The sequence below is a fragment of the Dipodomys merriami genome, unplaced genomic scaffold (assembly GCF_024711535.1).
Source record: "Dipodomys merriami isolate MVZ:Mamm:240054 unplaced genomic scaffold, mDipMer1.0.p SCAF_2556, whole genome shotgun sequence".
Classification (NCBI taxonomy): Eukaryota; Metazoa; Chordata; class Mammalia; order Rodentia; family Heteromyidae; genus Dipodomys; species Dipodomys merriami.
The window spans coordinates 7292-34944 of record NW_027204000.1 but is presented as its reverse complement, the minus strand read 5'-3'; the positions used below and the strand labels follow the sequence as shown (position 1 = coordinate 34944).

The 27653-nt window shown below is 43.3% G+C and overlaps 1 long non-coding RNA gene and 1 pseudogene across 4 annotated transcripts; both read left to right on the top strand.

The window, feature by feature from the left end:
- Positions 1-1554: 1554 nt before the first annotated feature.
- Positions 1555-13200, top strand: LOC138836728 (uncharacterized). Of its 4 annotated transcripts, XR_011375032.1 has the most exons (8): positions 1555-2276; positions 2366-2519; positions 2610-6482; positions 6615-6678; positions 8186-8274; positions 10336-10512; positions 12274-12404; positions 12968-13200. It is a non-coding gene; the product is annotated as an uncharacterized lncRNA (long non-coding RNA). The 4 variants fall into 4 exon arrangements; XR_011375030.1 differs by lacking the exon at positions 8186-8274; XR_011375033.1 differs by lacking the exon at positions 8186-8274 and having other exon boundaries at positions 12838-13200.
- Positions 13201-14765: 1565 nt separating this feature from the next.
- Positions 14766-16566, top strand: LOC138836726 (signal peptidase complex subunit 1-like; annotated as a pseudogene).
- The last annotated feature ends 11087 nt before the right edge of the window (positions 16567-27653 follow it).

Sequence of the window (27653 nt, the reverse complement as noted above, 5' to 3'; positions counted from 1 at the left end):
CCATCTCCTTTAGCTCACTCTAACAAGGAATAGATCCACCCTACTATTGCTCAGCAAGGAATGTACCTGTTGTTACTTTCTGGAGCATGATGTGTATGTGTCCCGAGTCTCCCAAGCATGGGTATCATCGATTCCAGCTCTTTTCAGGAACTTGAATGTCCCCTTGAGGATTCCTGAACATGGAAATATGCCCAACTGTCTAAGTACAACATGGGACACATGTGCTCTTGTTCTCCTTGGCATGGAATGCATCTATTCCAAACATCCTTGAGAAGTTCAGCATTTAGTTTGGGTAAGCATTTGTTATCATCTCCTTTCTGTATCCTCATGCAGTACTGCATCTTATCCCTCATTGCTCACAGCAATGAAATCTGCGCACTGGAGCTCATCTCTCATGGTCTATGTCTCCCTCATGTCTCTGCAGAAAGGAATGAAGCTACTGTGGCTCTCCAAATCATGGAATGTACACGTGCAGCTCGACTCAGATGGTAAGTGCCATTTCCTGTTCTCCTTGTGGTGGCAGCGGTGAAATCCAGGTGTGCTGAGAATGGAATCTGTGTAATGCAGCCCTCCTCAGGTAGGTAATTATTAACAAAGTTCTCCTCAGCATGTTGACATGTGTACTTATAGCATACAACGTGTCTACCCTAACCCTCAACATATAGACTGTGACTCTCTTGCCATGTTACATTGGAATGTGTGGACCCCAGGAATTTACAGCATGGCGTGAGATTCTACCATAGCTGCTGAACTTGGAATGTTTATCTTCCATCTCTCTTCACTGAACAATTTGTTTACTCCAGCTCTCTTGAGCAAGGAATGCTCCTGCTCATTTTCTCCTCAGCATGGGATGTGTGTCCCTTACCCTTTTCCATGAAGAACATCCTTTCATTTAAGCAAGAAGTGCAAATACTCAGGTTATTATCAACAAGAGTCCTGTCTACAGCAGCCCTCTTCTTTACTGACACTTTCTAGTCCCCATCTTGCAGCCTGGAGTCTGTCTGTTGCGGGTTAGGTCATCTTGGAATGCATCGGCTCCATCTCTCTCCATTAAGAGAGGCTCTTGATGAAGCTGAGGCCATCCTGGCACTTGTGGAGAGGAGCTCACATCAGCAAAGTGTTCACACTAGCATGCCCCAGGAAGTAACTGGGGAGTATAGCACTCTTTGGCATGGAGTGCATCTACCCCAGCTCTCCTCAGCATGGTATCTGTCAACAGCAGTTCGACTCAGGATGTGATATGCCTGTTGCAGGTCTAATCAGCATGTATTCTATCTCCACATCAGGCCACCCATCCGCTGTGGATTTCTACAGCCATGAATGTGTCTTCTCCAATTCCCGTATCCATGGAATGTGTCTCCTCCAGCTCTCTTCCATGTGTAATGTATGGCTTAGAAATATTGTCGAGGAGGATTGTTTTTCCTATAGGTCTGTTTTGTATGAAATCTGTCTATGAGCTCCATTAAACAAGCTCTACATCTCTGGTCAAGGATGTGGAATTGTCCAACTTCTGTTCATCACAGTATGGAATATAGAGAGAGAGACTCTCTGGCCTTATCAACCTTTCTTCCTGTTTCTGTTATCCCGAAAGTCTTTGATTCCAGCTCTCTTAGGTGTATTCCAAGGCATGTGATGCACCTCACCTAGTTCTCCTTTGGATGTATTGAGTTTCAACATCTCTGCAAGGTATAGAATGTTTTGACAACACCCTGCCACTAAGTGGGTACACTCTGCTTCTTTTATGCACAAAGAATTTGCATGTGAGGGCATAAAGCATTGACTATTTCTGCTGCAGCTCTCCTTAAGCCTCATCTTTTACTGCAAGCACTTCAGTATGGGATGTGTTTCCTCTGGTTTGCCTCAGCTCATCTGGATCAAATATGTCTAGTCTGACTCTCATCAGGCTGAATTAATCAATTCCTGCTCTACTTGGTTTGGATGAAATAGAGCTACTGGTCTTACTGCAGGTCTCCTGAGGAAAGTCCATGTGAATTCCAGGCCTAGAAACAATCTCATGTTGCTCACTCAACTGAACAAGAAGTGTGTCTATGCTAAGTGTCCTTATCATGATATGCATCTACATCTGCTTTCCGGGGAATGGGATGCAGGTGTTCTACTTCTGCTCAACTTTGAAACCATCCACTCCAGCACTTTTCAGGAAAGAAAATGTGCACTCTAAGTTTGTCTGTCATGGAATTATCTCACTCTGTACTCAGCATGGAATATAGGACTGCTCTCTGAACTGCAATCCATCTATCTGAGCTCCACTTACTCAGGTATGTGTTCAATTGGGGTCTCTTTTCATGCAATCCTTTATCCTTCTTTCTCATTCATTATTTACAAATGCATATTTCCATCTTTTCAGGATGGAATCAATGCCTTACATCTCTTCATATAGTGAAACTGATCTTCGCCAATACTGTCAGAATGGAATATTTTGGCATTATCTCTATTCAGCATGAAATATTTGGTTCTTCTCAGCATGACATCATCTATGTATTCCAGCTCTGATCTGCAGGGTTAATATCCACTCCAGTGTTATGTTCAATATAGGTAAAGTGGATTTGCTACATTTCCTTTTGTTTTGAAATGCATCCCTTTCATAGCAGGTGTCAGCAGCGGGTGAGTCCGCACCAGTTGCCTTCATCAAGGAATACACCTATTCAAGTTCTCCTCAGCATGCATCTTTCTACTCAGGATCTCAGCATGGTATGTGTTGATAGCGACTGTCATCAGCAAGGTAAGTGCCCAGGTAAGCATTTTTTAGCATGCAGTCTTAGTAGCATAGTGTTCCCTGTCAAACTCTATTTCTACTGCCGTTCTCCTCAGCATGAAATCTGTTTCCCTCCATTCTACTCAGAGTGACTGAGCGGTTTTCTGCTCACTCGAGTGATCTCTAGGCCTTTCAGGAACCTAGAGCCTGACTCCACCTTGTAGAATATGAGCTGCTGACACACACACACACTCTGCATGCCGAATGTCTGCAGCTTTCATCCTCAGAGAGGTAAATGTGTGTTAGAGCACCATTCTTCATTTGGACTTGGCTTGGAATGCATTTGCCTCCAGCCATATTTCCCAGGAAGCATTTGATCACATCCAGCTGTCTTCATCAAGGAATACACGTTCTCTACGTGTGCCAGCTGGGATCCCTGTGCTCAGCATGTCAGGCTGGCAAGTGCTATAGGAAGTTCTCCTTGGCAAGCAAGGTATGCATCAACTCCAGTTTTTGGCAGCATGGACCCTTGCTACTTCCTGCTCCTTGTCATGGAATACCTGTGCTGTAGCTCTGAGCAAGCCCAGTATAGGGGCTAAACCCAGTACAGAAAAGAGTGTGTCTTCTCCAACTCTTTTCCTCATGGAATCTATCACCCATACATGGAAGGCCTTGCCAGCCTGGGTTTACCTTATGAAACCAGTTATCATCATGAAATGAATGCACTGTTGCTACTGAATATGGAAGGTCTAATTTCCACTGCACAAAACATGGGATGCAAGTCTTGAGTTGAAGAGCTGAGGGACAGCGTCCAGGCCCAGAGTTAAGGTTCCACTACCGGACCCCCCAAAAAATTGCCTTCACTACATTCAGTGGTTTCCCTGAGGCAGTTCCTGGTGGAGGAACATCAAATCCAGCTCTGGTCCTCAAGGGAGTTTTGAACTCCAGAATTCTCCTGCATGCAGTAGAGACTTCTGCATGTGTCCCATGGAATGGATCAGCTCCAGTTCTCCTCAGGAAGGTTTAAGAGTCTATTTCCTCAAGTTATTTCATGGCTGCTTCTCTCGTTCATTTCTCCTCACCAGGGACTGCATGGAATTGCCATCTCTTTGGCGTGGAGTGTCTCTACTCAGTCTCTCAGGATGGCATGTCTTGAAAGCATCTCTTGTCAGCAAGAACTGTTTTAAATGTGGCATTCTGCAGGATGCAGTCAGATCATCAGATGATACTTGGCCTAAAATGCCTCAATTTAGTATACAATATAAATGTTGAGGCCCATCCCTGCCTGGATTCTGTCTATACCTATTTCTGTAATCTACAAATAACGGTAGCCAAAGATTGAAATGTTCCTTGGAATGAAATTTGAGTACTCGTCCTCTACAGTGCATAAAGGGCCCCATGGGTGCTATCTTAGGAAGGTTTGCTTTCCACCCATACAAGGCATGCAATTCAACTCCTCCAATCCCTGTGAGAATGGAGTGAGATTCAATATTCAGCAAGCTACAGCTCTTGTTCCAGCATCCCTCCACCAGGAGAATGTATACTCCAGATAATCATACCATGCAACTTGTTTCTCCAGCTTTCCTCCACTTGTAATATGTTCATACAACTCCACTAAATGTGGAATGTCTCTCCTCAAGTGTTGTCAATGGGCTGAGCACATTACAGGTGCTCAGCCCATTAAAGAAAAGAGTGTGTCTTCTCCAACGCTTTTCCTCATGGAATCCATCACCCATACAGGGAAGGCTTTTCCAGCCAGGGTTTACCTTATGAATCCAGTTATCATTACGAAATGAATACACTCGTGTTAGTGAATATGGAAGGTCTGATTTCCAGCTAGACAAAACATGGAATGCAAGTCTTCTCATATTTTGTTAGTGGAATGAGAATGAACCAGCTCTCCTTCTCTGGGAATGTGTATCAATGTATTCTCTACCCTAGAATGTTTTGCATCCAGTTCTTCTGAGCATCAAATGCATTTCCATGGCTATCTTCAGCACAGAATGCATGTAATCCAGATGGCTACACCAGCAAATACATTGATTCAGTTGTTATTTCTGAAAAAAAAATTTCCTTCACTGGGCTGGGAAGGCGGCTCAGTGGTAGAGCGCTTGCCTTGCATGCCTGAGGCCCTGGGTTTGATTCCTCAGCACCACATAAGCAATAAGAACAAAGCTGGAAGTGGCACTGTGGCACAAGTGGTAGAGCGCTAGCCTTGAGCTGAAGAGATGAGGGATAGCGCCTAGGTCCAGAGTTCAGTCCCTATGACCTGACCCCCAAAAAATATTGCCTTCACTACATTCAGTGGTGTCCCTGAGGCAGTTCCTGGCACAGGAACATCAAATCCAGCTCTGGTCATCAAGGCAGGATTGAACTCCAAGATTCTTCTGCATGCAGTAGGGACTTCTGCATGTCTCCCATGCAATGGATCAGATCCAGTTCTCCTCAGGAAGGTTTAAGAGTCTATTTCCTCAAGTTATTTCATGGCTGCTTCTCTAGTTCATTTCTGCTCACCAGGGACTGCATGGAATTGCCGTCTCTTTGGCGTGGAGTGTCTCTACTCAGTCTCTCAGGATTGCATGTCTTGAAAGCATCTCTTGTCAGCAAGAACTGTTTTAAATGTGGCATTCTGCAGGATACAGTCGGATCATGTGATGATACTTGGCCTAGATTGCCTCAAATTAGTATAGAATATAAATGTTGAGGCCATCCCTGCATGGATTCTGTCTACACCTATTCTTGTCATTTTGAAATCACTGTAGCCAAAGTTTGCAATGCTCCTCTACATGAAATGTAAGGACTCGTCCTCTACTGTGCATGAATTGCACCACGGGTGCTACCTTAGGAAAGATTTGCTTTCTACCCATACAAGGCTTGCAGTTCTTCTCCTCCAATCCCTGTGAGAATGCAGTGAGATTCAATAATCAGTAAGCTAGAACTCTTGTTCCAGCATCCCTCCACCAGGATCATGTGTACTCCAGATAAGCACACCAGGCAAACTGTTTCTCCAGCTTTCCGCTACTTGGAATATGTTCATACAACTCCACTCAATGTGGAATGTCTCTCCTCAAGTGTTCTCAATCCAGAATGCCATGGCTCTCCTCCAGTTTTGAGCAAGAGGAATATGGCCTCTAGTTTTTTGGCATGTGCAGTACTTCTCCTGCAGTGGTCATTATGTTCAATCTATATTCTCCAATTCCAGGCTTGTGGAATAGGTCTCCACCAATTTTAGGCCAGGCCTCTTCAGCATTGTGGTGAGCAGGAAAGTTATGTTCTGCAGCATGTATCGGCAGGAATGGGGCTCCTCCAGCCTTCCTCCTGTGAAATCTGTATGCTTCGGTGCCTCTCAGTGTAGAATGTGTCTATCCAGTTCACAGTCTACAATCTAACACTTCCAGCATATCTTAAGTTGGAATCCATTTATCTCAGTTGTCCTGAGGATGGAAAATGTCAAGGCCAGGTCTCTACATACTGGAGGCCATCTCCTTTAGCTGTGTGTAGCAAGGAATAGATCCACTCTTCTGTTGCTCAGCAAGAAATGTACCTGTCGTTACTTTCTGGAGCATGAAGTGAATGCGTCCCAAGTCTCCCAAGCATTGCTGTCATCTATTCCAGCTCTTTCCAGGAATTTGATTGTTACCTTGAGGATTCCTGAACATGGAAATATGCCCAATATCTAACCACAGCATGGGACATATGTGTTCCTGTTCTCCTTAGCATGGGATGCATCTATTCCAAACATCCTTGAGATGTTCAGCATTTAGTTGGGGTAAGCATTTGTTATCATCTCCTTTCTGTATCCTCATGCAGTACTGCATCTTATCCCTCATTGCTCACAGCAATGAAATCTGCACATTCGAGCTCATTTCTCATGGTCTATGTCTCCCTCATGTCTCTGCAGGAAGGAATGAAGCTACTGTGGCTCTCCAAACCATGGAATGTACACATGCAGCTCGACTCAGAAGGTAAGTATCATTTCCTGCTTTCCTTGTGGTGGCAGCTGTCTACTTGAGGTGTGCTGAGAACAGAATCTGTGTAATATAGCCCTCCTCAGGTAGGTAATTATTAACAAAGTTCTCCTCAGCATGTTGATATGTGTACTTATAGCATAAGACATGTCTACCCATATCCTCAACGTATACACTGTTACTCTCTTTTCTCTTTATATTGGAATGTGTGGACTGGAAGAATTTACAGCATGGCATGTGATTCCACCATGCCTCCTGAACTTGGAATGTGTATCGTCCATCTCCCTTCATTGAACCAGTTGTTTACTTCAGCTGTTTTGAGCTAGGAATGCTCCCGCTCCATCTCTCTTCATCATGCATAATTTTTCCACTGAGTGTACCTCCTCAGTTTCTCCTCAGCATGGAGCTTGTGTTAATCAACTCTCCTTTTCTTGGACAATTACTCTTACATCAGTCTAAAGCTTGAAATCTGTCTGCTGCATGTTCTTTCATCTTGGAATCCATTACTTCTAGTTCTCTTCATCAAGAGAGTTTCTTCATGGAACGGAGGCTCTCAGCTTGACATGTGCTGAAAGCAGCTCTTTTCAGTAAGGTAAGGGTCAACTCTGGCATTCTCTGCATGTCCTTGGCATTAAGTACATTTACTTCAGTTCTCTTCCGCATAGGAGAGATCTGTGGACTCCATTTCCACTCAGAATGAGAGTGCCTCTTGCATGGAATGTGTATTACCACAAGAAGTGGTATGAAATATGCCTGCTGCTTCTCTTTTCAGTATAAATGTATCCAGAGAGCTCACTCGGTTAATATTTCCAGTATATAAAGGAAAGAAGACATCTTTTTCAGTCTTTTGCAGTCTACTTCAGAATGGAGTGGGACTCCATCAGCTTTTGTCAACATGGAGTATTCTAACTCTCGACATCAGGGAATGTGTCTACTGCTGTTTTCCTCACCAGAGAATGTGGTTCCTCACCGTGGAAGGTGTCTCCTCCACATGAGATGCATTTCTTCCAATTCATTTCATTATGGAATGCCTTTCCTGTAGCTCTGTTTAACATGAGCTCTATTCCAGCTCTGCTAAACACGGTAGATATCTATTCAAACACTACGAAGAATTGACCATCTTCTGCTCTTCTCAGTATGGAATCTATCCGCTCTGGCCTGGTCTACCTCTATTTCTGCTTCTGTCACCATGGAAGTCTTTGATTCCAGCATTTCTAAGTGTATTGCTAGGTATTTCGTATACCTTTCCACTTTGCGCCTGGGCGCTGTCCCTCAGCTCTTCAGCTCAAGGCTAGCGCTCTACCACTTGAGCCACAGTACCACTTCCAGATTTTTCTGATTATGTGGTGCTGAGGAATTGAACCCAGGGTCTTATGCATGTGAGGCAAGCACTCTACCACTGAGCCACCTTCCCAGCGCACAACATGTCTTTTTGTTATGAAATGCATCTCTTTTGGTGGTGTTTGGAATGTGTCAGATTCTGTTCTTTTTTCTCTTCATCCAGGAATACACCTATTCCAACTCTCCTCGGCATGAACCCTTCTACCCATGGTCTCAGAATGGCATGTGTTTAGAACAGCTCCCATCAGCAATGTAAGTGACAATGCCAGTATTGTGTAGCATGCAGTCTTGCTAGTATAGTGCTCATTGTCCTGAATTACTTCTACTTCAGTTCTCCTTGGCATGAGATCTGTCTACCTCTCTTCTACTCTGCTCGATTGAGCAGTTTTCTGCTCCCTCAGTGACCTCTACTGCCTTTAGACTCCAGGATCTTGTACTCCTCTTTGTAGAATGTGACCTACTCAGGTACTGTCAGCATGGGATATGTCTGTAGATGTCATCCTCATAGAGGTAAGTATCTGCTTTAGCATCCTTCAGCATGGCATGCTTCTTTCACATTTCAACTTGGCTTGGAGTCCATTTGCTCCAGCCCAATTTCTCACAAAGAATTGTATAAAGTCCAGATGTCTTCAGCAAGGAATGTTCCAACTTTTTGTATGCCTGCCTGCGATCCCTGTCCTCAGCATGTCAGCCTGGGATGTGTTAAAGGTGGTTTTCCTTGGGAATGTATGTGTCACCTCCAGTTTTTGTCAGCATGGAGTCTAACCAATTCAGTGTCCCTTGTCATGAAATATATCTACTTCAGCTCTGATCAGGAAAAACACAGAACAAAATATGTCTCCTCCAACTCTTGTCATAATGGAATCCATCACCCATTTACTGAAATTCTTGTCATCCTGTGATGTACCTAACAGTTCCTATTATTAGCATGAAATGAATGCAGAGGTGCCCACTCAGAAAGGAGATTAATAGTTCCAGCTGTACAAAACAGGGAATGCATGTCCTGCTCATTTTTGATAATGCACTGGGAATTGACTAGCTCTCCTCAGTGAATGTGTGTAAATGCACTCTCCACATAGAATGTTTTTCCTCCAGTTCTCTCAGACTTTACTGTATTTCTCTGAATATCTTCAGCACAGAGTGTATATAATACAGCTATCTTCACCAGGGAATATATCTTTTCAGTCAGATAATTTTCAACTGTGACATTGTTGAATATTTAGGTGGCTACCACCATGCTACTTGGCCTGGAATATGTTGACTATCGCTCTCCTGAGCATGGAATGCCACTTCTCTAACCCAGCTCAGCATGGAATCTATCTCTAATATTGTCTTCTTGTAATCCCTGATCCCAATTTCGGCAATGCTCCTTGGCATGCAATGTGATTTGTTCAGCTATACTCGGCATGAATGGGAACCACAGGTGCTGTTTTAGGGAAAGTTTGCTTCCCAGCTGTACAATGCCTGCAATGCATCTCCTCCCAATCACTTGAGAATTGCGTGAGTTTCACCCAGCTCTCCCCATTTAGGAAACTGTATAATTGAGTTCTTCTCAGCAAAGAATTGCTCTGGTTCTAGCACTCATTGGCCTGAAGTATATGTACTCTAGATCAGCACACCACGCAATGTGTTTCTCCAACTTTCCTCCACATGGTATGTGTTCCTCCAACTTTCCTCAATGTAGAGTGCTTCTCCTCATATTTTTTCAGCCTGGAATATGTCTCCTCCAGTTTGGAGCATGGCAAATACGTATCCTTCAGGTCTCCTCAGCAAGGATGTGTATCTTCCCTTGTCATGAGCATGAAATGTGCACACTGCAGGTCAGCCCAACATGGATTCTATCTGTTCCAGCCCCTCTCAGCATGGAATGGATCTACTCTAGTTCATAGCCTAAACAGTATCTCTTCCAGCACTCCTCAATGCATTTAGCCCAGTTCCCCCAAGGAAGGAAAATGTGAAAGCAAGGTCTATACTGACTCACGCCTGTGTACTTTTGCTCAATGCAGCAAGGAATAGATCCACTCTGATTTTTCTTAGCAGGGGATATGTCTGTCACTGCTCCCTAGAGCATAAAGTGGATGTATTCCAAGTTTCCCAGCATGCATTCTGGCTCTCTGAATGCAAGGGGAATGCTCCATGAGGATTCTTTATCATGGAAGCATCTTCTCCCACTCTCCTCTGTATGGGATACATGTGCTCCTGCTCTCCTGAGCACGGAATGCATCTATTCTAACTCTTCTCAGAAATGTAAGTATTTATTTGGGTGAATAATTTCGTAGTATGAAACCATCTCCTTCTTGTATCTTCATGCAGGATGAAATCTTCCCTCTTTGCTCAGAGCATGAAATTGATCTCGTCAGCCTGTCCACTGAATGCCAGTACTCAAGTTCATTCCTCATGGTCTATGTGCACACCTTGCCTCTGAGGGATGGAATGAAGCTATACACTCCTGGCAACATGGAAAGCATGAAGTGCAGCCCTTCTCAGAAGGTAAGGATCATCACCAGTTGTCCTCTTTATGGAAACTGCCTACTCTAGCTGTGCTGAGAATTGAATGTGTCTAATACAGTCCTCTTCGGGTAGGTAATTTCTAACTCAATTCTCCTCAGCATGGAATCCATTTCCAACATATGTCCTTATACTATAGAACGTGTCTACTCTTGTACCATTCAACATAGCATCTGTCTGTCTCTGTTTTCTTTCTGATGTAATGTGTCCACTCCAGTGATTTTTCAACATGGCATGAGATCCCTTCATATTTCCTCTACTTGTAGAATGCATATCATCCAGCTCCCTTCATTGAGCAATGTGTCCACTCCAGTATTTTGAGCAAGGAATGCTCTTACTCCAACTCTCCTTAGCATGGAATATGTGTCCTCTTACTCTTTTCCATGAGGAGCACATTACTCCATCTTTTCTCAGCCTGCAGTGCATCTCCTCAGGCTCTTAGCATGGAATGTGTCTAAAGCTCTCCTCTTCATGGTCAGTGTCTAGCCCACCATTCTGCATCTTGGAAACATTCTGCTGTGTGTCTGCTAAGCTTGGGCTGTATCACCTCCAGATCTTTTCATCAAGAGGTTCTTGATGAAGCCAAGGCTCTCAGCATAGCATGAACTGAATCAGCTCTTGTCTGAAAGTGAGGTACCTACTTGGACAATGTAGAGTCAACAATCTGCTCTTCTCAGTATGGAATATATCTGCTTTGGCCTTGCCAACCTCTGTTCCTGTTTCTTTACCATGGAAGTCTTTGATTCCAGCTCCCCTAGGTATATTCCTAGGCGTCCTAGTTCTCCTAGGATACATTAGTCTCAGCTGCTCTACAATGCATAGAATTCTTCAACAGCCGCCCCCCCCCTTCATGTGGCAGATCTTAAATTGTGAGTAGATGCATTTGAAGGCACAAAAACATGAAATGCTTCTGTTGCAGCTTTCCTGAAGACCTGATCTTTGACTGCAGGGCCCTTCACCATGGGTTGTGTCTCCTTTAGCTTGGCTCTATGTGCATTGTATCTCCTTTTATACCTCACTGGATAGAATAGGCCTAGTCTGCTTCTTGTCAGGCTGAAATGCATCTCTTCTAGCTCTCCTTGGGATGGATGCAATGGAGCTCCAGGTCTTATTCCAGGTCTCCTGAGGAAAGTCAACATCATCTCCATACCTGTACAACTTGGAATCAATCTCCTATTGCTCACACACCTCAGCATGAAATATAAATACTCTAAGTATTCTTATCATGGAATGCATCTAGTCCTGATCTCCAGGGAATGGAATGCATACGTTCCAGTTCTGTCCAGCATTCAAACCATCTACTGCCGCTCTTTTCAGGAAGAAGGTAAATGTTCACTCCAGGTTTCTCTAACACAGAATCATTACCCACTCTGCTTTCTTTGTCCTGGAATCCATCTATCTCAGCTCTGCATACCAAAGTCAGTGTCAACTCAGGGTCTCTTTAGCATGGATTCATGTCCTTCCCCTCTTCTTATTTCCAAATACATCTCTTACATCTCTTCTCAGGGTGGAATCAATGTCTTGAATCTCTCTTCATGTTAGAATTGGTCTCCGCAAATTATTTCTGTATGGGATGTGTCAGCACCATCTCTACTTTGCAGGAAATACGTCAACTTCAGTTCTCAGCGTGGCCTCCATTTATTCCAGCTCTCTTAAGCACGGTAAATGTCCACTCTAGTCATCTGTAGCATGAAATCTTTTTACTCCTTGCCGTTTTGTTATGAAAAAATTCTCTTTTACCAGACATCAGCAAGGAATGCGTCAGCTCTGGCTCTCTTCCACAAGGAATGTACCTTTTCCAGCTCTCCTCAGCATGGATCCTCCTAGACATGGTCTCAGCATGGCATGTGTTTAAAGCAACTCTCATCCGCAAGGTAAGTTTTAACACTAACATTCTTTACCATGTAGTCTGGCTAGTACAATGCTTATTGGCCTGGACTACATCTATCGTAGCTCTCCCCACCTACACCAAGAAGCTGCAGTGTGGAGAGGTGGTATAGGGGATTATCGTTGCCTCTCTGACTCACCCTTGACTGCAACTCCATTATGAAGCACTGGATTCTGTGTGAATAGATGTGTGAGTCAGACTTGGTCATATCTAGTACTTTCCCTCCAATCACAGGGATCAGCAAAGAGATACACAGGCCATCCATCCTTGCCTTTCCCAAGCAGTGGCCTGGGGTTGTCCTTGGTCTCCTGGATGAAACGTCATTGTTGGCCTCACTATTTGAGCATGATCCTCCTATCCTGCTGGCAGCCTCCGTGGAGCTCTTTTTTTTTTTTCTTTTTTTTTTCTTTTTTTTGCAGAACAGATGATAATCAACTTTTCTGGTCTCCAAGCACTGTGTGCCGTGATGCCACCTCACGTGGAGAGACCCAGTGGGAGACCCTTCATACTCCAATGACTGATGCACTTCTTCCCTTCTTGTCCTTCTAGATGAAACTCCACATCCTGCACGTACGTCTTGAGCTGCATCTTCCTCAAAAGAAGCACAACTTCTGGCATTTAAAGTTGGTCTCCAAGGAAGCTCAGAACATCACCACTGTGAACATGGGTCCTCTGTTTCCACAATGACTTTCATTCCTCACCCCAGCCATCTTGTGGTGTTCCAATTATTTTCAAAACACACTGTTGTATCTGAACACCATATTGAAAAACTTCAAACCACAGAGGCAATAAACTTCTCTATTATCATATCTGATTTTCTGTTTAAATGTAAATGCATTCCAATTCTATTTTCTTTTCTTTTCTTTTCTTTTTTTTTTTTGGTCGGTCATGGGGCTTGAAATTTGGGCTTGGGTACTGTGCGTGCACTCTTCAGCTCAAGGCCTGCACTCTACTGCTTGAGCCACAGCGCCACTTCTGGTTTTCTAGTGGTTTATTGGAGATAAGAGTCTCAAGGACTTTCTGTCCCAGGCTGGCTTTGAACTGCAATCCTCAGATCTCAGTCTCCTGAGTAGCTAGGATTACAGGTATGAGATTCTGGCACCTAGCTTCCAATTCTATTTTATATTTTAATTCCATTTTGTAGTTTAATCATACTCAGTTTAAAAAGACTGGCAATTTCTAGTGAAATTCCCAGACTGGTTTTCTTTTTTCTATTTTTTATTGTGAAAACACTGTACAGAGGGGTCACAATTACATGGGAAAGATAATGAATACATTTCTTATCAAGCATTGTTGCCTCCTCCTTTGTTTCCCTTTCCTATCCCTTCCCCATCTCCCCCCACCCCAAAGTTGTAAAGTGTGATTGTGACATCAATGGGAAGTTCTCCTCAGAGTAGACTTCAAGTGCAATGAGCTCACAATTACTTGGCCCAGTCAATATCAATTTCCTTAACACAGAAAAGCCCAACATCACTTTTGTGGGTTTTATTTCTGTTTTAATTATATATGATCCCAATTTGGGGGAAGTACTTTTCTAAGGCTAGAGGCTATTAGTGTTTGGAACAAACACCTGATACTTTCCCCTGTTGTTTTGATATTGCAATGGAACTTTATCCCCTACATATCTACTGTATAATGTTGGTGTCTAGATGCTGCCCCACCAGACTGAGATAAGTATTCAAAGCTTTCCTTATTCTAATACCTTTATTTTTAAAAAGTTTCGTCTTTATTGTAAAGATGGTGAACAGGGGGTTTACAGTTACATAAGTAAGGTAATCATTATATTTCTTTTTAATACCTTGTCAGTGTGAGGATTCTAAAACTGAGGTTATAAGCAAGTGACATAATTGTAATTTTTTTTTTTTTTTTTTTTTTTGTCGGTCATGGGGATTGAACTCCAGGCCTGGGCGCTGTCCCTCAGCTCTTCAGTTCAAGGCGAGCGCTCTACCACTTGAGCTACAGCGCCACTTCCGGTTTTCTGGTGGTTTATTGGAGATAGGAGTCTCATGGTCTTTCCTGCCCGGGCTGGCTTTGAACCGCGATCCTCAGATCTCAGCCTCCTGAGTAGCTAGGATTACAGGCGTGAGCCACCAGCGCCCGGCTATAATTGTAATTTTTTGTGTATATTAGCTACAGCAACATATGGAATATAATTTCAAAAGTGTATGTAGGTCGCCATGGAGACGCAGTGCAAGCAGGCAGCCGTTAATCCGCGAAGGCACTGCTTAGAACCCTTTATGGGACCAGAGCTTGGGCTCCTGGCCCCAGTTTCCCTGATGGCGAACCACTCACGGGTGCGTGATGCCTCAGTTCATCCACCTCCACTTCCCCAGCAGCAGGCCTGACGCCAGGCTACATGCAAGTGCAAAAGGGTCATGGCACAGGGTGAGGCCTGGGGTTATCCCCGCCCTTCGGAGACATCGGCTTCCGGGGCAGTCGCAGGTAGGGGCTTGTCTGGCCTGCCAGTTCTCTCTAGGATTCCTGTTCGGACCTCTGCAGTTCCTGACTGTCATTCGCTCTCGCCTCCCTGCCAGCCACCTTAGCTAACTTAATGCAGCAATATCTCAGCGTGCTCCCCACAGAGATGGCTTACAAGGGGCAGAAGCTAGCTGAACAGATGTTTCCAGGAATTATTCTTTTTTCTGCAATAGTTGGATTTATCTATGGGTGCGTGGCTGAACAGTTCAGGTGGGCAGTCTAAATAGTTATGGTCAGACTTGCTTTTTCCTGTTTGCAGACACTTCCTCCATGGCCGTCTATCGAACACATCCCCTCAATTGGTTACCTGTTCATGACTTAGGAAGAGAAGACAAGAAAACAAGGGGTAGAAAATTTAAGAGGCAGGATAAAAATAATTGATTGGGGTTTTCATGACTCAACACCATTTTTGTTTTCTCTGAGATGAGATAAATTTCTATCATAACCAAATCATGAGCGTAAAACTCCCTAGTCTCATAAACACAGCTGCACATAGATTTAGTTTTCTTTATATTTCAAAGGCAGTTAGAAATAACTCAGTTGTGGTAGACTTGTAAATATTTTAGACCAACTCTTCATAATCTTGTTATGAAATGGAAAACAAAAACACAAGTATGCAGTGTTTCTTCCAGGTATAAATAATGAGTGCCTCATAAATGACAGCAAGAAAAAAACAGTGTATATAAACTCTCCGGCTGAGCCTACTAGGGAGGATTATATGCTGGCATTCATTCGATGAGGAGAAGAAATGATAATAAGCAAGTCCTAAACACTGGGTTGTGAAGACAGGATATGTTTTGCAAGGACTCTCTTCAAGGCCCCCTTGACATCCTTATTTCTCAGCCTATAGAAAAGGTGGTTCAGGGCTGAGCTGACCATTGTGTAGAAAAAGAGGACCTTGTCATGTTTGGGCCTATGGATAGAAATGGGAAGGACACACATGACAATGACAGACCCCCTAATGCATCCCAAGTACAGCCAGAAGAGCAGGTGATATGGGCTTTATTTCATCCTTCATTTGAGGAGAGGAATTAGTATGTAAGAGACCAGAATGGCAGAAAGCGGGTAATCAGTAACAACAAACCCTGTGCATCTGCACAGGCCAGCTTCAGCAGTGGTAGGATATCACTGTTTATGTGTTTAGTCATCTGGCCTTTGCAGAAGGGATAGTGCAAAAAGTATGTGACATATCCAAGGCTGCTCAGAGAGGTAAGGATCCATAATGTGGTCACCAGAATCCAAATGAAACATGATTCCATGCATATCATGTAGTTCAGATGATGCCAAAACCACACACTTATCATAAGATAGAGAACCTCTGCCCCATATTGCATCAGTTCCAAGAATTCAGAAAGGCATGGGCCCCAAAGGAGATGGCTGTGGGGTGAAACTTGATGTGAGGATTAGAGAGAATTACCTATGCAGCAGGTACATTGGCACTTGGAACCTCACATCCATATAATAGCAAGGACCAGTAGTCCATTACAGGTCAGTGATTGTGTACAGATTAGGATGCCTGCCGTCAGTCAGAATGCCTGGGAAGATGAAGTCCATTTCCAATGTAGAATTGCAGAGCTTCATCTCCTAGAATCAGATATGTAGTGGAAGCCTTACTAAGAGATGTAAGCAATATTTGTATGGACTCAGGCCAACTAGGGTAGCCAACAGAAATTTTGTGGGATATCTTTATTCCTATGGTTTGCCTTTGCTTTCAAATTTCCTGAATGGTTTCAGAGTCAATTCCCAATGAACCAAAGACCTCAATGTAAGACAATCCCCTGAAACTATTACAGGAAGTTTTGAGGGAAACACTAGGGCTTCTTGGTACAGGTTGAAACTTCCTAAGATTCAGAAACACAACAAATTAAAGAAAGGCTGGATAAATGGAACTGCATTAATCTCTAGCATTTCTGCCTGGAAAAGGACATAGCTAGCAAGATAAATGGAAAGTCCAGACATTGGAATATCTTTACTCTCTATACAATAGACACGGGTCTAATATTTAAAATATATTTAGAGGTCAAAAAATTAAATCCCCAAAAACAAATGCTCAAAGAAAGAACCGCTCCATTAAGAAGTGGGCTAAAGACTTAAAGAGAGACTTCTCTGAAGAAGAAATAAGAATGGCCAGTAGACACATGAAGAAATGCTCAACATCTCTGGCCATCAGAGAAATGCAAATCAAAACAACATTGAGATTCTGCTTCATCCCAGTTAGAATAGCCATTATCAAGAAAACAAAAAAATAATAGATGCTGGCAGGGCTGTGACAGAAAGGGAATGCAATGTAATTCTTTTCTGCACAAAAGCGTGTACTACTACTCTCAGGAAAGACAGTATGTTTATTCCAATTATCCTCAGTGCTGAAGCCATCTAGTTCAGCTTGGTCAGAAGGTGAAGGTCCAGTTCAGGGGTCTTTCTCATTGTATCAGTATGTTACATTCTGCTCAGCATGGATTACAATTACAACTGTCCTCCTTGGCAGGGAATTTATCTATTCTAGTTCTTCGAAGGAAGATGAGTGTCATTTTGTTCTCTCTTTAGCATGAAATCCTATTTTTTCTCTGTCATCATCTGACATTTGTCTTTACCTTTTCAGAGCATGAAATTTATTTCTTCAGACTCTTCTCCAGGTTTATTGTATCCACTGGAGCTTATTTGTGTGGTGGATTTTTCTCATATATTTTGCTATGCAGAATCTATCTGCAGCATATCCATTTAGCATAGCATGGGTCAACTCCAGTCTTCTGCAATGTCAAAGTGATGTCACCAGTGGGCTCCACAGTATGGAATATTGCTAACCTCTCTTCTCCTCAAACAATGTGTTTTTTGTCTATTGGACACTACCTTCCTCTTCAACTATATATCTCTTTTTTCTTTTCTTTTTTTTTTTTTTGTTGGTCATGGGGCTTGAACTCCAGGCCTGAGCACTGTCTCTCAGCTCTTCAGCTCAAGGCAAGCACTCTACCACTTGAGCTACAGCACCACTTCTTTTTTTCTGGTGGCTTATTGGAGATAGGAGTCTCACAGTCTTTCCTGCCTGGGCTGGCTTTTAACTACGATATTCAGATCTCAGCCTCCTGAGTAGCTAGGATTACAGGCATGAGCCACCAGTGCCTGGCTTCAACTATATCTCTTGTGGACTCAGTCCTGTGATGTTGTTTTCAGTATGGAAAGCAATCAGCAAACTAAGTGTTTATTTCAACACTCCATGCCTGGACAAAGAATATACCTATTGCAATTCTTTTCGTCAATGTGTTTTCAAAAGCAGCTGTGCACATCAAGATGTCTACTTCAGTTCTCTGTGCTACAGAGTCTACCATATATGCATTTGCAATAGTTTTCATCAGTACTGAAGACATATCATCTATTCTGCCCTTCACATGGAATCTACATAGTCCATGTAATCCATCTATCCTCAGCATGAATTCTCTGTTCTTCAGCCCTCCTCACCGTGCAGGGATATGACTTGATCTGTACTTTGCATGGTATATATGGTTTGAAATTTTTCTCAAGAGCAAGAAAATCTCTCCATGGCTCTATTGCTCATGAAATGCACCTCTGCATGGATTATGCCTTCTCCAGCTCCTCTCAGCCTCGAATTTGTTCTTGAGTTTGGATTGGTTTCCTTCACCATGTCCTCACCAAAAATTTCCTTTATTCTGCCTCTTTTTAAAAGATCATATGCAGTCTAGTACCTTAGAGCATGGCTTTGTATCCTATGGCTCAGATTAGCATGGATTTATCATAGGCAATTCTCTTCTATGTCAAAGGCATCATCTCTGGCTCTCCTCAGTACTGATGCAAGCATTCCATGTGTCTTGTGCATGAAATTCAGTAACTGGTGTTTTCCTCAGAGAGGTAAGTTTTAACTTTGGGACGCTTTCTTACACACTGATGAGTTTACTTTTATCAAAGCATACAACTAATGTTTTCCATCTCTTCCCAGCTTGGAAAACATCTGACTTGGCTGTATTCCACATGAGATGGATTTATTATCAGCATGGGAAGGGTCTGTGGCTTTCCTCCTCAGAAAGGTAAGTGTCTACTGTAGCATCCATCAGCATGGCATGTGAATTTCCCATTTCTCCTTGGCTTTGAATGCATTTGCTCCAGCTTGATTTCTCAGGAAGAAATGTGTCAACTCCAGTGGTCTTGATGAAGGAAAGCACCAACTCTATAGTTATGCCTAGCTGAGATCCCTAGCTGGGATGTCAGCATAGGGTGTGTAAAAGACAGTTCATTTGGCAACATATGTATCAACCCCAGATTTTGTCAGCATGAAGTCTATCTAGTACAGTGCAGCTTGTTATGGATTATATCCACTGCAGCTCTGAAAAAGCCCGGCATAGAAAGGAACACGTCTTCTCCAACTCCTGTCATCAAGAAATCCATCACCCATTTACGCATGTTTCCCCAGACTGTCACAGCCCGTACAATTCCTCTGCTCAGCATGAAATGCATCCATAGGTGTTCACTTAGGAAGGAAAATCTTATTTCCAGCCTTATAAAACATGGAATGCTTATTCTGCAATTTTTAAAATAATGGAAGAATGAACCATCTCTTCACTGAGAATGTATATAAATGTATTCTCCACATAAACTGTTTTTTCTCCAGCTCTTCGAGCATGAACTGTATTTCCCATAGCTATATTTAGCAGAAAATGCATGTAATGCAGGTGTCTTCAACTGGGAATGACGATTGCTCAGTTCCCTTCCATGGGAAATGTGTCTCCTTCAGAACTTCTCAGCATTGGTTTCCCTGAGGCTGTTCTTGACACAAGAACCCTCAATTCCAGTTCTGGTAAGCAAGGTAAATCTCAACTCCAGGATTTCTTACCTGGAGTAGAGACTTCTGTATTTCTTTCATGGACTGGATCAGCTCCAGTTTTCCTCAGTAAAGTATGTTTATTCCAGCAGTATGTTGCATGGAATCATGCCTCCTGCATTTTTCATTATCTTGGAATGTACCCAATTAGACTCTGTTTTCCTTGAAATTTCTCTACTCAGTCTCTCGGTATGGCATGTCCTTAAAACAGCTTTTGTCAGCAATGTAAGGTGCAAGTGTGGCATACCTGCATATGTAATTGGCTTGTACGGTGAAACTTAGCCTAGAATATATTGATTATAAATAACTCTGAGTATGGGATGCAACTTCTTTAGCCCATCTCTGTATGGAATCCACCTATTCAAATTTGTCATTTTGGAATCCAGGTAACCCAAAGTTGGCAATGCACCTCAATATGAAATGTGATGACTCCATCTCTGCTCTGCATGAATTGCAGCCACAGGTGCTGTCTTACAAAGTGTCAGCCTTCCAGCTCTACAACCCCTGCAATCCATCTCCTCTAGTCCACTTGAGAATGGAATGACACTCTCCAGGTCTCTTCATTTGGGAAGGTTGTATAAAAGAACACTCTTCATCAGTGAAAGGCTCTTATTTGAGCACTTGTCAGCTTGGAGTGTGTGTCCTCATGTCTGCACACCCTACAATGTGTTTCTCCAGCTTTCCTCCACATCCAATGGGTTCGACCATCTCCCTTCAATATAGAATGCCTTGCCTCACCTTTTGTCAGCCTGGAACTGTCTCCTCCAACATTGGGCATGGAGAATATGTTCACCAATTTGGGGAGTGTGGAGTATGTCAAATTCCAAGTTAAGTCCAGGACTTCCCAGCATGGAGTCTACCTCCTCCATTGTGATGGTCATGAAAAGGGATTGCTGCTGGTTGTATCACCACAAATGTGGCTCCTCCAGCCTTTCTCATGTGGACTGTGTCTGCACCAGCACCTCTATGCATGGAATATTTCTACACTCATTTGTAGCCTTTAAAATACATTTTGTCCAGCACTCCTGAAAATGGGATCTATTTTTTCCGGATCCTTTGAGTACAGAAAATATTAAAACCAAGTCTGATGCCCACCTCCTTTTGCTCACTCCAGCAAGGATTAGATACACTCTAATTATTCTAGGTATGGGATGTTTCTGCCCATTGATGCCTAGACGAAGAAATGGATGTCTTCCAAGACTCTTTGGCATGGCAACCATAGATTCCAGATCTCAGCCGGAAAATAAATCCCTTGAGGATTCTTCGTCACTGAAACAACTCCTGCCACTCCCCTCCGCATGGAACACACATGCTCCTGTTCTCCTGGGCATGGAATGCATCTATTTCAGCTCCCCTCTCTAAGGTAAGCATTTATTTGGGACAAACACTTCTTAGCATGGAACCATCTCTATTCTGTATCCTCATGAAAGATTGAATCTTTTCCTTCTTTACTAAGACTATGAAATTGATCACTTCGGTCTGTCTGCTAAATGGAATTAATGTACTTGAGTTCATTCCTCATGCTCTATGTTTACTTGTGTTTCTTTAGGATGGAATGAAGCGATTGTCACTGACTGCAGCATGGAAATCTTCAAGTGTAGGTCTATTCAAAAGGTAAGTATCTCCGGCTGTACTGTTTGTAGAATGTGTATACTCCAGCTATTTTCCAAATGGAATCTGTCTAATGCAGCCCTCCTCAGGTAAGTAATTTCTAACTCAACTCTCAGCATGGCATCCATTTCCAATATGTGTCTGTATAGCATAGAATGTGTCTAATATATTCTCTTCAGGGAGACATAGAATGTGTCTCTAAATTCTCCTGATGGAATGATGAAACGTTATTTTCAACATGGCATGAAACCTGTTTATGTCTCCTCCACTTGGAATACAAGACATCTAGTTCCCTTCACTGAAAAATGTATCTGCCCAGCTGTCTTGTGTAAGGAATGCTCCTACTGCATCTTTCCTCAGAATGGATAGTTCGCCACTTGCTGCTTTCTGAGAGAAGCACACTACTCCATCTCTTTTCAGCATGGAATGTACCTCCTCAGGTTCTCCTCAACATAAAACCAGTGTAAATCAGTTCTGCTCTTCACAGTCAGTTTCTGGTACATCAGAGTGCAGCGGAAATCTGTCTGTTGCATGTCCATTCAGCTTGGAATGCACCACCTCCGGCTCTCTTCATGAGGAGAGGTTCTTGATGAAGCTGAGGCTCCCAGGATTACATGAGATGAAATCAGTTCTTCTCAGCAAGGTAAATGTCAACTTTTTCATTCTCCAGTATGGAATCTGGTGGATACATCACTCTTTGTCATGGAGTTCATCTACCTTAGCTCTCCTCATCATGGGATCTGTTGATTCCAGTTCCTCTCAGGATGAGTGGGGCTCTTGCATGCAATGTGTACACACCAGGCCTTGTCCTCATGGAAGCCTTCTTCACATTCATGAGCGCTTTACTCTGCATGCAGTATGTCAGCCCCTGTTCTCAGCAAGAAATTAATCTGCTGAGCTCACTGGGGTATCGTTTCTAGTATAAAAAGAGAAGAAGACAGCTTGAGCCCTCCACTTCAAATTGGAGACTCCACCAGCTCACCTCAACATGTAATGCATGTATTCTAGCTCTACTGCTGCTTTTGTCAGCACAAAATGTTTAAGCACAAAATGTTTCAGCAGTCCTCCTCAACATGGAATGTGTCTCCAAAAGCTCTCTTCTTAATGAAATGTATGTCCTCCTATCTTCTAATCATGCAATGCTTTTCAACGTGGTCTGTTTATGAATGAAATTTATGTACTTGAGTTCTCCTATGCAAAGTACACATGTAGTCCAAATCTAGTCCAGCACTATGAGGAAACAAAAATCTCAGCTCATCTCAATATGGAATATACTTGTGCTTCGCACAAAAACCACTAGAATGAATACATTCCTGTTCAGATCAGCAGTGAAACAATCTTCTCTAGGTCTGTTTAGCAAAGATAGTCTGACATGGAATTATCTTGCTCTGTACTCAGCATGGAATATAGGACTGCTCTCTGAACTGCAATCCATCTGTCTGAGCTCCACCAACTCAGGTATGTGTCAAATTGGGGTCTCTTTAGCATGCAATCCTTTATCCTTCTTTCTCATTCACTATTTACAAATGCATCTTTCCATCTCTTCAGGATGGAATCAATGCCTTACATCTCTTCATATAGTGAAACTGATCTTCGCCAATACTTTCAGAATGGAATATTTTGGCATCATCTCTGTTCAGCATGGTATATTTGGTTCTTCTCAGGAGAACATCATGTATTCAAGCTCTAATCAGCAGGGTAAATGTCCACTCCAGTGTTATGTGCAACACAGGTAAAGTAGATTTGCTACATTTCCTCTTTTTCTGAAATGCATCCATTTTGTAGCAGGTGGAAAAAGGGGCTGAGTCAGTACCAGTTGTCTTCATCAAGGTATACACATATTGAAGTTCTCCTCAGCATGCAACTTCCTACTCAGGAAATCAGCATGGTACGTGTTGAAAGTGACTGTCATCGGCAAGGTAAGTGCCCAGGTAAACATTCTTTAGCACACAGTTTTAGTAGCATAGTGTTCCCTGTCACAAACTGTTCCTACTGCTGTTCTCTTCAGCATGACATCTGTTTCCCTCCATTCTACTCAGAGTGACTGAGCCTTTTTCTGCTCACTCCAGTGATCTCTAGGCCATTCAGTTACCAAGAACCTGTATCCTCCTTGTAGAATGTGATCTGTTCACACACACTCTGCATGGCATATGTCTGCAGCTTTCATCCTGAGAGAGGTAAATGTGTGTTATAGCACCATTCTTCGTTTGGACTTGGCTTGGAATGCATTTGCCTCCAGCCATATTTCCCCAGGAAGCATTTGATCACATCCAGCTGTCTTCACCAAGGAATACACGTTCTCTACGTGTTCCAGCTGGGATCCCTGTGCTCAGCATGTCAGGCTGGCAAGTGCTATAGGAAGTTCTCCTTGGCAAGGAAGGTATGAATCAACTCCAGTTTTTGGCAGCATGCAGCCTTGCTACTTCCTGTTCCTTGTCATGGAATACCTGTGCTGTAACTCAGAGCAAGTCCAGTACAGAGACCAAGCACAGTACAGAAAAGAGTGTCTTCTCCAAATCTTTTTCTCATGGAATACATCACCCGTTCAGAGAAGGCCTTGCCAGCCTGGCTTGACCTAATGAATCTAATTATCAGCATGAAATGAATGCGCAGGTGCTAACTGAATATGGAAGGTCTCATTTCCAGTGCACAAAACATGGAATGCAAGTTTTCTCATTTGTTGTTAGTGGAGTGAGAATGGACCAGCTCTCCTTCTCTGGGAATGTGTATCAATGTATTCTTGATACAAAAACCTTTCTTCTCCGGTGCTTCTGAGCATCAGATGCATTTCCCATAACTATCTTCAGCACAGAATACATGTAATCCAGATGTCTACAACAGCAAATACATTGCTTCAGATGTTTTTTCTGAACAAAAAAATGCCTTCACGAGGCTGGGAAGGGTGGCTAAATGTTAGAGCTTGCCTTGCATGCCTGAGGTCCTGGGTTTGATTCCTCAGCACCACAGAAGCAAAAAGAACAAAGATAGAAGTAGCGATGTGGCACAGGGGTAGAGCGCTAGCCTTGAGCTGAAGAGCTGAGGGACAGCACCCAGGCCCAGTGTTCAGGTCCCATGACCGGACCCAAAAAAAAATGTCTTCACTACATCTAATGGTTTCCCTGAGGCAGTTCCTGGCACAGGAACATCAAATCCAAATCCAGCTCTGGTCATCAAGGGAGGTTTGAACTCCAGGATTCTCCTGCATGCAGTAGGGACTTCTGCATGTGTCCCATGGAATGGATCAGATCCAGTTCTCCTCAGGAGGGTTCAGAGTCTATTTCCTCAAGTTATTTCAAGGATTCTTCTCTAGCTCATTTCTCCTTACCAGGGAATGCATGCAATTGCCATCTCTTTGCGTTGGAGTGTCTCTATTTAGGCTCTCAGGAAGGCATGTCTTGAAAGCAGCTTTTGTCACCAAGAACAGTTTTAAATGTGGCATTCTGCGGGATGCAGTTGGATCGTCAATGATACTTGGTCTAGAATGCCTCAAATTAATATAGAATATAAATGTTGAGGCCATCCCTGCCTGGATTCTGTCTCTACCTACTCCTGTCATCTTGGAATCACTGTAGCCAAAGTTTCCAATACTCCTTGTCATGAAATGTGAGTACTCATCCTCTACTCTGCATGAATTGCACCATGGGTGCTAACTTAGGAAAGATTTGCTTTCCACCCATACATGGCTTGCAGTTCTTCTCCTCCAATCCATGTGAGAATGGAGTGAGATTCAATATTCAGCAAGCTAGAACTCTTGTTCCAGCATCCCTCTGCCAGGAGCATGTACTCCAGATAAGCAAACCATGCATGTATCTCCACCTTTCTTCGAACTTGGAATATGTTCATACACCTTCACTCAATGTGGAAAGTCTCTCCTCAAATTTTTCAATCAGAATGTCATGAGTCTCCTCCAGTTTTGAGCAAGAGGAATATGACTTCTCTAGTTTTTGGCATTTACAGGACTTCTTTCAGTGGACAGTATGTGGAATATATATTCTCCAATTCCAGGCATGTGGAATAGGTCTCCGCCAACTTTTGGGCCAGGCCTCTTCAGCATTGTCGTGAGCAGGAAAGTTATGTTCTGCAGCCTGTCTGAGCAGGAATGGGGCTCCCCCAGCCTTCCTCCTGAGGAATCTGTATGCTTCAGTGCCTCTCAGTGTAGAATGTGTCTATCCAGTTCACAGGCTACAGTGTATCTCTTCCAGCATATCTCAAGTTGGAAGCCATTTATCTCAGTTGTCCTGAAGATGGAAAATGTCCAGGCCAGGTTTCTACAGACTGGAGGCCATCTCCTTTATCTCACTCTAGCAAGGAATAGATCCCCTATACCGTTGCTCAGCAAGGAATGTACCTGTCGTTACTTTCTGGAGTATGAAGTGGATGCGTCTTGAGTCTCCCAAGCATTGGTATCATCGATTCCAGCTCGTTTCAGGAACTTGAATGTCCCATTGAGGAGTCCTGAATATGGAAATATGCCCAACTACCTAACTACAGCATGGGACACATGTGCTCCTGTTCTCTTTGGCATGGAATGCATCTATTCCAAACATCCTAGAGAAGTACAGCATTTAGTTGGGGTAAGCATTTGTTATCATCTCCTTTCTGTATCCTCATGCAGTACTGCATCTTATCTCTCATTGCCCACAGCAATGAAATCTGCCCCTTGAGCTCATTTCTCATGGTCTATGTCTCCCTCATGTCTCTGCAGGAAGGAATGAAGCTACTGTGGCTGTCCACAGAATGGAATGTAGCAAGTGCAGCTCGACTCAGCAGGTAAGTGTCATTTCCAGCTTTGCTTTTGGTGGCAGCTCTGAACTCCAGGTGTGCTGAAAATGGAATCTGTGTAATGCAGCCCTCCTCAGGTAGGTAATTATTAACAAAGTTCTCCTCAGCATGTTGACATGTGTACATATAGGATAGGACGTGTCTACACTAATCCTCAACATATAGACTGTCACTCTCTTGTCTCGTTACATTGGAATGTGTGGACTCCAGGAATTTACAGCATGGCATGAGATTCTACCATACCTCCTGAACTTGGAATGTGTACATTCCATCTGCCTTCACTGAACAAGTTGTTTACTCTATCTGTCTTGAGAAAGGAATGTTCCTGCTCCATTTCTCCTTAGAATGGGATGTGTGTCTCTTACTCTTTTCCATGAAGAACATCCTTTCTTTAAAGAAAGAAGTGCAACTCCTCAGGTTATCATCAACATGAGTCCTGTCTACAGCAGCCCTCTTCTTTGCTGACACTTTCTGGTCCTGAATCTTGCAGCCTGGAATCTCTGTGCTGCATGTTAGGTCATCTTGGAATGCATCGGCTCCATCTCTCTCCATTAAGAGAGGCTCTTGATGAAGCTGAGGCCCTCATGGCACTTGTGGAGAGGAGCTCACATCAGCAAAGTGTTCACACTAGCATGCCCCAGGAAGTAACTGGGGAGTATAGCACTCTTTGGCATGGAGTGCATCTACCCCAGCTCTCCTCAGCATGGCATCTGTCTACAGCAGTTCGACTCAGGATGTGACATGCCTGTTGCAGGTCTAATCAGCATGTATTCTATCTCTCCACATCAGGCAACCCATCCGCTGTGGATTTCTACAGCAGTGAATGTGTCTTCTCCAATTCCCCTATCCATGGAATGTGTCTCCTCCAGCTCTCTTCCATGTGTAAGCATGGCTTTCAAACATGGTCGAGGTGGATTGTTTTTCCTATAGGTCTGTTTAGTATGAAACCCTTCGATGAGCTCCATTAAACAAGCTATACATCTGTGGTCAAGTATGTGGAATTGTCCATCTTCTGTTCATCACAGCATGGAATAGAGAGAGAGAGAGAGAGAGAGACTCTCTGGCCTTATCAACCTTTCTTCCTTTGTCTGTCATCCGGAAAGTCTTTGATTCCAGCTCTCTTAGGGGTATTCCAAGGCATGTGATGCACCTCAACTAGTTCTCCTTTGGATGTATTGAGTTTCAGCATCTCTGCAAGGTATAGAATGCTTCGACAACACCCTGCCACTAAGTGGGTACCCTGTGCTTGTTTTATGCACAAAGAATTTGCATGTGAGGGCATAAAAGCATAGACTATTTCTGCTGCAGCTCTCCTGAAGCCTCATCTTTTACTGCAAGCGCTTCAGCATGGGATGTGTTTCTTCTGGTCTATCTCAGCTGCTCGGGATCAAATATGTCTAGTCTGGCTCTCATCAGGCTAAATTAATCTATTCCTGCTCTACTTGGTTTGGATGAAATAGAGCTACTGGTCTTACTCCAGGTCTCCAGAGGAAAGTCCATGTGAATTCCGGGCCTGGAATCAAACTCATATTGCTC